This window comes from Anopheles funestus, chromosome X (genome assembly GCF_943734845.2).
Source record: "Anopheles funestus chromosome X, idAnoFuneDA-416_04, whole genome shotgun sequence".
Classification (NCBI taxonomy): Eukaryota; Metazoa; Arthropoda; class Insecta; order Diptera; family Culicidae; genus Anopheles; species Anopheles funestus.
Genome location: NC_064597.1, coordinates 17,733,648 through 17,746,990, shown reverse-complemented (window position 1 = coordinate 17,746,990; position 13,343 = coordinate 17,733,648). Strand labels below are relative to the sequence as shown.

The 13,343-nt window shown below is 38.8% G+C and overlaps 1 long non-coding RNA gene across 1 annotated transcript; it reads left to right on the top strand.

The window, feature by feature from the left end:
* The first annotated feature begins 2,624 nt into the window (after window positions 1-2,624).
* LOC125760501 (uncharacterized) lies at window positions 2,625-13,071 on the top strand. The gene is made up of 3 exons (XR_007418011.1): window positions 2,625-2,889; window positions 3,926-4,026; window positions 4,103-13,071. It is a non-coding gene; the product is annotated as an uncharacterized LOC125760501 (long non-coding RNA).
* The last annotated feature ends 272 nt before the right edge of the window (window positions 13,072-13,343 follow it).

Sequence of the window (13,343 nt, the reverse complement as noted above, 5' to 3'; positions counted from 1 at the left end):
ATAACGGATTGAGGCAAAACGTGAGCCAATTATACTGCCCTGAACTTTCACTGTTTCACTGGTTATCACTGGTGGAAAACGCTCGTGGCGATTATACAGCTGATGGCCGAATCAAAATATCACTTCCTAGAGGATCAAGCAGCATCACGGATTGGTGGATTATGCTGCAGGCCCGGAAGTATCCACCACGAAGTGAACGGAGCAAATGTTGCATCGTTACATATGCTGGATCTCGATGGCATTCTATAAATGCACGAAACCAAAGGAGCTGTTATCAGATTCGCCATCCGTTTTCTGGAAGGACGTCAGTTGGCTTTGCGAATAAATCTCCTTTTTGTTAAACTGTTTCTGGGATGGGTTAAAAGACTAATAATAAAATGCAATTCTTCGTGTTTGTTTGCACATCAACTTGTTTTGGTTTTGAAAAATTAGGTTGCGTACTGTGGTGTTATTTATGATGGATGCAACCTTAAACAAAAGAGATAGCCTAATAGATCTCACGAACCTCTCGCTTTCGCTCATTGTATTTCATTCACAGACAATTGTCACTTTTTCAAATCGAAACAAACCGGTGATCAAATTGTCGTTAAATCAGCAAAATGCACCGTTGCACTTATTAACCAAAGTGGCTTTAAAGATAAAACATTCAAGAAGAGCGTAACACCAGTATGCAAGAATCGCGGAAAATTATTCGAAACTGTGTTTGTTCACTGGTTTAGGTGTAGCCAACAATTAAATGCCATTATCGCGAGCACAAAATCGATGCGCACTGATGGTTTCGATACTATGCCATAATTGTTTTAACTGGCCACGAATTCGTATTTTGTTTGACCAACAAATGTACAATGAGCAAATGGCAATGATAGCAGAAAGATACAGCATCGTAGCGTTTGATCCCCATGAGCACATCACTGAGAAGTTAGTGCATATCATTCGATCTTTGCTCTATTTGATCCACATCCCCCCTTCGATGTCGCGGTCATGACGTGTTCGATCCTTTAGCACTGAAACTGGTCAGCATGCTTGTCGATATTGATCATCCTTCATCCGTAGCGCCGTAGGATTTGATGTATCATTTAATTAGTTATAATATTAATCAGATCTGTACTAGTTCGATGAGAAACGTAAACATACATCTAAAAAAACTAAACTTCTTCAGCAGGGTTCGAATACGATGCGGTTGCAGCGTCATATAAGTAAACTACTCTCTTCCTGTTGCTTGCGTTGCATGCTGACTGCAGTATGCATTCAGTTGCATCCTAATGAAGTAACAAAAAAAGGATGGTGCCAACAGCGTATCAAATCCCATCAGGATCGTAGCAAAGATTGACTATCCGGCTACGTGGTATTAATGAATCTACTAGCAAGCCAAAAATGGCCGGCATTATCTGGAGGGTCGTTAAGCCAACAAGAGAAAAGACTATTTAGTGCGAAATCATTTGATCATGGTAGCAGAAACACGCGGTTTTATGATTCGGAATGATACTTGTATTCGATATAAGTTTATCATTTACTTAGCCTTCAACGCATTGAAGTTTGCATTGTGCTAAATGAAGGACAGACAGAACAGTTACGGGGCGTTTGTGAACAGAAAGTAATTATCAACACCAAAGAGAGAAGAATGCAGTGAGTAGGAAATAAGTGTCATCATTTACGTACATGAAAAGAAAATATCTTTTAGAAAACAAGGCACCGAGCCAGGTGGAAACCGAATCGACTGAGCCAGATGCACTGTCGAACCTTGGCGTGGCACCGGATGATATTTAAATGCGTGATCTAACGATTTCGGTCCACCCATAAATGATGTGAGTAATAATAAAGATGAGCAAATAGATAAACTGAAAACAATTCATTGTAGTTCGCATATTCGAGTGAAAAAAAATATAAATAATAAAAATTATAAGCACTCCTCCTCAGACTTGATAGTATATATAGAATAATAGAATATAGAATGTAAATTAACTTACCGGATAGCATGGTAATCAAAGTTACGCATAAAATGATTGAAAATATGTTGAACACGACCTGCGCTGCAAGGGAACAATGGCACAACGAATTTTTAAAATTACTTTTCACTAACGCGAAAACTAATGCATCCCTTAAATGCATTTGTAATTATAAAAAATAATTCACTTTTTGCAGTCCGTAGCACATTTCCGCTGATTCATTCTATATCTAGTAGTCGAGAATAAACGAACACAAAAGAAAGCGGCACATGCGCAACGTGAAATATCGTTTATTAGCATTTGCTAAACTGAACCTGCGGACCCGATCGCTTGTCCGTTACATGCATTTTGAACGACAATAATAAACAAAGTACGCAACCATCACCATTACGGATGCGCACCACGGTGCAAAACCACGGAACCACCCTGTACGTCAAAAATGAGTGCCGTGAGTGGGGGGGGTCGTGTTTCAGACTTTAGCCTTTTGCACTCGTTGTGGCATAATAAAATTTTTGAAATGAACGTGGAAAATGTCGTGTACAGTGGCCTTAAGCACCTCAACCGCTCATTAGCTGTCAACGGATGACGTTTGTTGCTAAACGTTTAAGCACATGATAATAATTTATTAGATGCAGTTTTGTCATGGCGCTTTATGGGTCGGTTGAAAGAGGTACAGCTGTGATTATTTTCTTATTTTCAGTTAATTTAATATTACTAAAGATGCAGTTAAGGTTATTTTAGTTAAGTTAACGTATTTACAGTGATAGTAAAAGTTTTGATTCGCGTGAATAGTGCGGGATAGGACTGTATAGTGTAAGTTTACAGGGTCAATGCTCGAAAGCGGTTCCGTTTAGTGAAGTGTGATAGTGTTGAGTGGTGTTGGCAAAATTGTACTCATTGGATGACTGAACATAGTGAAAAGAATGTTCCTCGTTGTATAACCGTAAGTTACTCCTAATATGCCTAATGTGTGAACATTTATATTATCTCCTTGCGCAGTTATGCCTCATGCGGCGTCAGTACACGAACACACGCACAGAAGTTCTTGACTCCAAAGTCTAGAATGCTTGTTGTATCGCATATCGTCTTTTGTGTTGTGTCGAGTGCGTATTAGAAGTAGTTCAAGTATCGTGGTGTTGGTGTTTCAGCTACGGTGTGCATCTGTGGTACAAAATGTCCGTATATTCTGCTGTTCTGCTTGTGAATTGCTTTAGTTGTGTGTGTAGTATCGCTTTCGTAGAATTCAAGAAAGTAAGGTTAGCGGATTTTACGCATGGATTGTTGCAATGATACTAACTGTTGTACACATTTGCATTGCGTTCTGGAGCCTGCAATATCATCGAAATTTTGTCATGTCTTACAAAATTGAATTTATTAAATGTGTTTAAAGAATCATAAAATGTGTAGATATGAGATGCGTTTGTAGTTATATTAACCGCTTCACAGTCTCGATTTAAAAAAAACGGTGCTCGGGCTGGTCAAATAAGGCACGATCAAGGCACGAGACTGTGAAGGGGTTAAATTATACATCAAATAATCTCGTTATCCTGGACGGCGGCTCGGTGGTACATGTGATAAACGGCGCCAGTCCACACGGCAGGACCAGGTTCAAATCCCATCCGGATCGTCCCCCCGTAGCAAGGACTGACTATCCGGCTACGTGGTTAAATAAGTTTAGTATGCCAGAAATGGCCGGCGTGACCTGAAAGGCCATTAAAGCCAAGAAGAGAGAGATTTTATATAAGATAATGTAATGTAATTAAAAAAAAACAAAAATTAAAATATATATAATATTACTTTTGTATTAGAACAGTGCGATAGATGCATTCGTAGTTTCATTTGTTCGTCCTTGTTTAATTAAAATGGATGGAAGCCTGATATATTTCGTGTTGCAGGAAAGAAGCTAGCGCAGTCCCATTTTGTTTGTTAATTTTTCCGATCATTTAATAAAATATTATTTTATAAAATTACATTTGTAGTTGCAAGCGGCATACCGGACGAATACGAATATGCTGTAGTGGGATAAAAAAGGATGTAATCGCATTGGATTTAATGCGATGTTCACCAGTCTGCAGGATTTGTGAGTACCTTATGTTTTTTTATGCTGTAAACGTAGATAATAAAAGAGCGGATTAAGATTCTAAATTTTTTTTTAGGGTTCCAAACCAACAGTGAGTAATATTGTAAATTAAGTGAGCCTGCTGAGAGACTACCTAACACATTGAATGTGTTATGCAAAGGTAAGTTGCAAAGTCGTAAGACTGACAATCTCGTAATGGGTGTGATATTACGTTTTAACGCTAAACTAAAAAGAATCGCCCGTTAAGCTTTTCACTGGTATTTTATAATATTTCACATTTTACTAGGGAAGCGTTTCCCCTTATTATATTTTCGCTTTATGCTCGGGTAGCGTTTCCCCTTGGTACGATAAACTTAATCTCGCTTTTGCTTTATCCTAAACCGCTATTTATACCGATTCCTTAACCATCTAATCCTATTTTATCTAATTTACTTCCTATTAGTCGCATTACGATTAATGCTTGAGTTAGTTTCGGATGCCGTGAATACTTATTTTGAACTATCCTTCTTTGGCGTTAAAATACTGGTGTATTTTCTCACAGTCCGAAAGCTAATGTCCGTCTTTCTCTTTGCGCACGCATGCCCCCCGGGACGATCCCATTCTTGACCATATAAGGCTAAATCCTGCCTACAATCCGCGATTGGTCCTTTGCCCTCACGCACTCTTTTCTACTAAGAGAGGATCGTTACCCAGGCGTCCTCTGGTAGCTTCTAGCTGCGATCTCTCGCATGGCCCTATTTCGTCGGATGAACTACCCTACTCCTCCTACAGGAATGTCGAGCACGTCTACTCATTGTTGACACTTCCTATGTAACTTCTAATGCTAATTTATCCTATCCTTATCTTTAACTATTTATTTATCCTATTCTACCAAGTACAACAGTTTCCATAATTCTACTATAATTAATTTCAATTTTAATTTATTTTAATGTGTCTGCCGTAAGGCTACACATATCTTAAAATATTATATCTTAAACCATAATATATACCTAAAATCTATATTTTATGTTATTAAAATAAGTTCGATTACCTATTTTGTATTTCTATAATATTATGATTGTTTGATGTGTAGGCGCCACACCTCCCCAATTTTAAAAAATATAAAAATTATATGTTATAGATTTTTATCATTTAACTAACCTATTCTTAAGGACAGTACTTTCCCTTTTAGGGAATATGGTATAGTAAGAGCGTTCCTGTTATGCTTGGGTGTTTTTGGAAGAGGGCCCACCGTATCTATTGATACTACTTCGAATGGTCCCAAAAGCGTCGTTGTTACCAAGGATTTTTCTATTGTGTGACGTGTTATTTTGTTTATTTTGCATATATCGCAGTTTTTCCACATTTTTTTATATCTTTGTTCATGTTTTTCCGTTTGTATTTTTCTCGTATTTTTAAGTACAAGCGATATTGATCAACATGTCCTCCCGAGGGTAACATGTGATAATTGTTTAGGATTTCCTATTTCCTATTTCCTTTACTTCTTCTTTCCTGCTCTATTTGCGATTTCCTTAACCGTAATGTCTACGACCAAATTTACACCCTCAAGTCTACGACCGGCATACCCGGGTATGCCATACATTTTGTATGGCGAGTGGAACTTTTCTGTCTTTAAAATGTAAAAGCTGAAAAAGTCGCTTAGATAAAGCTGAAAAAGCTTAGAAAAAGTCGAAAAAGCAATAATAAACAAGTCAGAAAAAATCTAATTATTTGCCAAAACAAAGAAAACTAATGTATGTAGCTGTGTACGAAATTAAAAATTTTAATATTCAATACAGCCTGAGTTATTACAGTTTTAAGACAAAAAAGTTCCACTCGCCATACAAAATGTATGGCATTCCCGGGTATGCCGGTCGTAGACTTGAGGGGTAAGAAAAGAAAATCACGAAAAAAATATTTGCGATTAACATAAAAATAAATTAAAAACGCATTCTATAAGAGAATTAAATTTGCTACAGATACAAAAAAAAATCAGAACAATATCTTTTTTCTGGAAAAAGTTATTAAAGTTTGAAAATGAAAAACATACCCGGGTATGCGGTCGTAGACATAACGGTTAATAGTTTGAGGCGAGAATTGAGTAAAAATTTCATCTCCCATGGAGATAGCTAATTTATCTCTATATAGCTTTTTAGCATGAGTCCATTTTCTTAGAAGAGCAGACTCGAGCGCCTGACTTCCATCTTGTTTTGTTTTGATAATTGTACTGCATAGCTCCTTGTTATCGTTGCTGTTGAAAAGTGTTATTTTAATAGCATCTCCATTTATCTTTGATTGTATTTTTAATAGGTTATTGACCTTTGAAGGATTCTCTGTATTCCAAAATGATGGTGTATTTATGGTTTCACTTCTGCCGTTCTGTGTTATTGGATTTGTTTCGTTTCTATTGGTTCTAGTCGTTGCCCTAACCTTTACTACCAACGCTTGGTTGTTTTTATTCTCGCATGTACATTCTTGCAATGATTTTAAATGATCAAAAGTAATTATGATTCTGGACACAGCGTCAGCACTAACATTAGTTTTACCGGCTACAAATTCTGCTTCAAAATCAAATTCCTCAAGGTCCAATTTCATTCGGGTAAGTTTGTAGGTTGGATTTTTCATGTTGAACAAATTCTAAGGTCTATGATCAGTACGAATTTTAAATTTTCGACCATAGACATAGGGTTTAAAATAATTGATAGCCCAATGTATAGGTGTCAATTCTTTTTCTATGGTTGGTTTCTTTTTCTCGCCTTTTGTAAAGCTTTTAGAAGCAAATGCCACTGGGTGGTGATCTCTGCAATACATTTGTGAAAGAATGGCCCCGCATGATGTGTCAGATGCTTCAGTAGTAATAATAATAATAATAATAATAATAATAATAATAATAATAATAATAATAATAGTAATAATAAAGTAGCAAGGACTGACTATCCGGCTACGTGGTAAAATAAGTCTAGTAAGCCAGAAATGGCCGGCGTGACCTGTAAGGTCGTTAAGCCAAGAAGAAGAAGAAGAATAAAATCTTTTGAAAAATTGGGATATCTTAGTATCATAGGTGACAAAAGATTGTTGCGTAAAGTATCAAATGCGTTCTGACATTAGTATGACCAATACAATAATTTCCCTTTCTTAAGTAATTCGTTTAAAGGTTTCGCAATTGCTGCAAATTTACGGATGAATTTGTGATAATAATTGCAGAAGGCAACAAATTTTCTAACTTCGTTTGTGTTGCACGGTTAAGGATAGTTTTGTATTACATCGAATTTAGATTCGTCCGTGTAAATGCCCTTGTCTGTAATGCACATTTTTGAGGTTGTACTGACGTAGTCGATCAAAAACTCTTTCTAAGTTTTCAAGGTGATGCCTAATAGTGCATCCTGTAATGACGATATCATCAATGTAAAGGAAAGCACTCTGGTGTTAGTCCAGCCATCACTATTATTATCATCCTCTGAAAACTGTTGATGCTCACATTTAGTCCGAACGGCAACCTTTTAAATTGGTAGTGGCCTGAAGCGGTGGAAAATACAGTATATTTTCTCGATTCTTTTTAAGGGGAATTTGATGGAAACCTGACATGAGATCGAGTGTTGTAAAATATTTTGCCCTACCTAGTTAGTGTAGTATTTTATCTATCCCGAGCGATGGAAATTTGTCCAGCATTATATTTTTATTCAACTGACGATAGTCTATGAAAAGTCTACATTTTTTCTCTGCCTATGATTTTTTTGGAATTAGTAATATCGGAGAATTATGAGATGAGACCCAATGTTAGATAATATCGTTTCTTAACATCTTGTCGACCTGTTATTTCATTTACTTGGGCGTAAATTTGTTTGTAATTCGGACTGCAACGTGGTATGTTATCTTTTAACTGTATTGACTGTTTATAATAGTTATTGGTGGAGATTTTATAATCATTTATGCAAAAGAGTTCTGTATATTTTGCTAAAAGATTATTCAATTCATTATGGATGTATTGCAGAATTGTTTTCGTATCTACGCTTTCTATTATACTATCAAATCTTGGTTTTTCATTGGAGTGGGGTGATTGCTTCATTATATTGTAATTTTTTATTAGGTCGACTTGGGATTTGAACGATTTGTTACTGACAAACACATTCTTCTCAGTTGTGTTTATGAATTTAACGTATTGATTTCCTTTTCCTATAATTGAATTATCACAGAATACTCCAGGGCTGATTTCTTCTGCAAATACTATAATCTTCTTTTATGTTTGGCAGTTTTACTTCGCTTATTACTTCGCTTAATATTGGTAATATAAAACCATCATTTGTTTTATCTTCGATAGGGGCACTGATGTCCTTGTGGTAAATATGAAGAAGCCAGTGTTAATAGTCAATAACGCAAATAAATCTCTACCTAATATTCCATCTGCGCCAATGTCTAAATCTTTTGGTATCAGATGAAATTGGTGATTGACAGACGTCTCACCAAAGTGTATAGATGTATAGGTAGTTGTCAAAAGTATCTATTGAATGAGTGGTAATACCTGTAAGATTAATTTTGTTTTGTGCGAATACTTGATGATTTAACTTAATTTTTTTTAATTTTTAACAGAGAAACGTCTGTTCCAGTATCTACGATAAGATGGCTGTGCTGATCTGTAGACATTTCTATTCTGACTTTTATAAAGTTATTAGCATTTAAGTTGATAGGTATGATTGGCAATCGGTAGGCAGTGGCTTGAGTAGTGTAAACCCTTCTGTTAGCACCTGAATTTTCGCGCGAATGAAAAGTCCTTTATGAATTTCTCCGTTGTGTTAGCAAGATTTTTTTAAACTTTTGAGTTTTCTCTTTATTTTACGTTATGAAACACATATAAACTAGTTCGCTCTTCGCCTGTCGTGATGCTACTGACTAAAAACAATGACGTAAAACCCAAAACCGCCAGATTCCGAGCCGGAGGTCCTTCGACCCCGAGGCCCAAACCAGCGCCCTCTTGACCCCTAGGTATCGCAACCTGGCGCACTCCGATATAATATTTTATATATTTATTGCTCAACGGACTCAAAGTGGGTAAAGAGACTAGGTGGGCTTATAGCTTTGATGCGGTAGACATATTGAAAACCAATTGGAAGTTTGTGGGTTCGATTGTAATACATATATTTTCACTCACACACATAGCACGTTCCAAAGGATTCGCTCACATACACTGACAAAAAATCGAACCCATAAACGTCAAATTTTAATTCATTTTTCTACAGCGCAGCTGTCAAATCGTTAGGGATAAGCCCACCTGATATCTATACCCACTTTGAACGGACTCATAAAGCCCAGTCGACAGCGTTTACAACGTGGCGGTGTGGTGTCAGATCAGATAGTGTTTCTATTCGTGTTTCTGAAAAAATCGTTTTTTTGATTTTTGTTTCCGTGAGTTTAACTTTATCAATAAGTGTTTCTATTCCACGTTTGATTGCCATACTTTGTACTTAGTTTTTCAACTTCTTCGCGTAGGCCTTTAGTATCTGTATGTCGGATTGCTTTTAAATTTATTATGACCTTGTCGGGATTTATTTTTTCCTGACACCGTGACTGTACATCATTTATAAGTGTTTCAAGTCAGTGTTCAAAATCAGTTATGTTTGGTGCGAAATCTAATTTAGGCTCCTGTTAAACGTGTTTTAAGAAACTCTACCAAGATTTGATTCGTGTCTTTTGGATAATTTTTTTTTTAGTAATTTAGATGAACCCAGAAAATTTTCAAAACTGTCGGCTTTGCCATCATATACAGTGTCGGACAAAGCAATAAGGCCACAAGTTGTTCGATTGTTAAAATGTCATGAATGGTTACTTATACTAGTTCAAATATTATCAAATTTTGAGAAAAGCATGAACAAAGTGTCTTTGTAATGTCCTCTTAACCGTTTTTGGTTTAAGCGTCAAGTATGAAAGTTATGAGAAGAAGTAATCAAAAAGTCAGAAATTCGTTCGTCATAATAATAAGGCCAGTTAAATTTTTTGTACTAAACAGTTTTTTTTACAATCGTTTTGGGCATTTCATCCCACTTTATAACCATACCCCGGGCTTGCTCGGTAGTTTTAATACTTGGTAGCATGCCCATCGTTCCGAAGAACATCTCTTACTCTTCGGGGCATGGATTCAACCAACGTTTGGCAGATTTCTGGAGGAATTGCGTACCATGCTTGTTGGATATCCTCCCAAAGCTCCTCCTTGCTTCGAGAACCTTCGGCTGGAAGCTGCGACTTCACAATCGCTCACAGGTTCTCTATCGGATTCAGATCCGGCGATTGTGCAGGCCACTCCATCACGTCAACTTTTTGATCCGCAAGCCATTTCTTCACCATTTTAGCGGTATGCTTGGGATCGTTGTCGTGCTGGAACTGCCACTTCAGCGGCATCTCCCACTCGGCATGAGGCAACATCACGGTTCGTAGTATTTCTGCGTAGCAGTGCTGGTCCATAATACCTTTAATAAAAAAGATGGGACCAACACCGTGCCACGAGAAACAACCCCAAACCATGATGTTGCCCCCGTGCTTAACGGTCTTTACTTTATACTGCGGTTTATACGCAGTGTTAACTGGTCGACGCACCCAGCGTTTGCCGTCCGAAGCAAACAAATTGACCTTGGTTTCGTCGGACCACAGTACATTCCGCCACTTGTCGCTGGCCCAATCAACGCGCTTTTGCGCAAAGTTGATTCGCGCCTGCAAGTGGCACCGTTTCAGCAACGGAACCTTGCGGCGACACCGGCCGACCAGGTTGTTCTCAACCAGGCGACGCTGGACCGTTTTATCGCTTCATAGCTTCATAGCTCATAGCTTGGGGCGGCCCGGTGGTGCATGTGATAAACGGCGCCAGTCCACACGGCCGGACCGGGTTCAAATCCCATTCGGACCGTCCCCCCGTAGCAAGGACTGACTACCCGGCTACGTGGTAAAATAAGTCTAGTAAGCCAGAAATGGCCGGCGTGACCTGTAAGGTCGTTAAGCCAAGAAGTAGTAGTAGAAGTAGCTTCATAGCTCCAGCTCGTCCCTTATCGCTCTGGCCGACTTAAACGGATCGGCCTTACACAACCGCGTCATCCTACCATCGTCTCTCGCAGTAGTTTTGCGCGGACGACCGGCGGATACCTTTCTTCCCGTGCTATGAATAGCATTCATTACAAAGGTTTTCGAGCGCCCAAGCTTGGCAGCAATCGCGCGCTGCGACTCGCCAGCAGCCGTCAAACGCTTGATCAGCTGACGCTGCTCTTCAGTTGCGTGCACACCACGACCCATCGCAAACAACAAAGCAAAAAACACTTGATAAAACGGGAGCAAAAAAGAACGTGTGGTCTCGTCGAAGGCTTTGAACACAGTGCTAGCGATTGACTGCTGATACCCGTCCGCTCAATTGACGAGCGATTTTTTGGCTTTTTTACGTTTTCTGTTCATAACTTTTTAGTTAAATGACCTATCCACTAACTGTTCTGCAGAAATGAAGCTTACACGTTGTTAATCCTTTCCTGAAAATATAGTTAAGTTTAAAGTACTATAACTAAAAAAATAGTACATTCGTATAAGCGTTAACCGAGTGGCCTTATTCCTTTGTCGGACACTGTATGTGGACCAATGTCGCAGCAATTTTAATATGAAACTCCACCATTTTTCTTGATTGCCAACGACGTAATACAATGCTAATCTTAGCTAGTGTTTTAAATTTAAATACTTTATTCTGTAGTAGGAACTGTATGTATAAATGAATGTTGGTGTAGCTGTAATTTGCTGATTTGTGTATAGTTTCTAATTCCACTGGTATCTCTGATGGTTTCGCTTTTGCTACTAATTTTTTTAATTTCCCAAACGCATCATTGGCACCAATACCATAATGTTCAATCAAGCATCTACGAAACTTCTGATCTCCCGGTCTTAGGTGTTCTTCTTTTTCTTGTAATCTTTTTACATATTGTTTAATTTTGGGTAGCAATGAAAAGAGCATGTAGAGCGTAAGGAGTGCCCAAAGTGATTATTCTTGAAAACGTATGATTGATAGTGAGTATTTTGTGTTACTATTAAATGCCCATATTATTAAAATTTTGATAGTACAATCGTATTAAGAGGTAAAAATTAATTGAGCAATTACATTCATGACACCTGCTACGCTTTTGTTTGGTATACGCATTTTCTATTGTACAATAATTCACATAATATCCTTCCTTGATGGGGATTCGCTCGAGTATAGTTGTTTCATATCGTATCTCTGCTGCTGTTGCCGCCGACTGCTCTCACTGCTCGTCATACGTTGGTACGCCTTCCGCTGCTGTTGTACACTTCACGCACTGCTCGTACCGTTTGGCGCTCTCATATGTTAACTGCTATCGCAGAACGATTCTGCTCTCATGTACTTCTTGTCGTCCACTGATGATGCTAACGATACTGCACAGTTCTGCCCAATACTATCGTCTTGCAATTCTCACTTCTCTTGCCGTCCACTCCTGATGATACTAGCGATTCCGCACATTACGCTTTCCTTTGATGTTCTTTACGACACGCACTTTTAAGTTGTCTGTTTCACCGGTTCTCATTGCGTGTTGTAGCGATAGTGTATCGCTCACTATTTGGTGTGGTGGACGGTTCTCGTACCGATCTTACTACTGTGTCCGAAAAATAAAGTGACTGCGTTTTTTTTTCTTGAATGGTTTCTTTTTATTAGGCCAAATGAAGGTCATCACCTTCGAAGTAGTCCCCTTCCGATGCAATGGACCTCTTCCACCTCTTCTATTACATCTCGAAGCAGGTGAAAAACGCGCATGCAGGGATGTCCGTTAGTTCTGCCGTCGCTGCGGCTTCTATCTCCTCGATAGTGTCAAAACGGTGTCCCCGAAGCGGCCGCTTTAGCTCAGCCAGAAATCGGCTGGTGCCAAATTTGGCGAATACGGCGGTTGCGAAACAATATGGCTGCCGGCTTTATCGCGGCTTTATCGCGACTTCTTGGGCCTCGGCTCGTTTGGGGAACGGTTATCGCTGGACTGGTACGTTGCTTTCGGGTCGTATGAGTAAATCCACGTTTTGTCGTCAGTTATAATCGATTTCAACGTTCCAGCTTAGTCTGTCAGCATCGTTTTGCAGACTTCGACGCGATCCCGCTTTTCGAGCAGGTTCAGGCATTTCGGCACCAGGCGAGACTTCACCCGCTTCAACCCCAAAACATTTTTCAGGATGGTGTAGACCGAGGCTTTGGAAATCCCAACACTTTCCGAAAGGTCTCGTATCGTCAACCGACGATTGTTGACCACCAAATCCTTGATTTGGACGACGTGGGCGTCGTCGGTCGAAGTGGATGGTCTCCCAGGACGGTCCTCGTC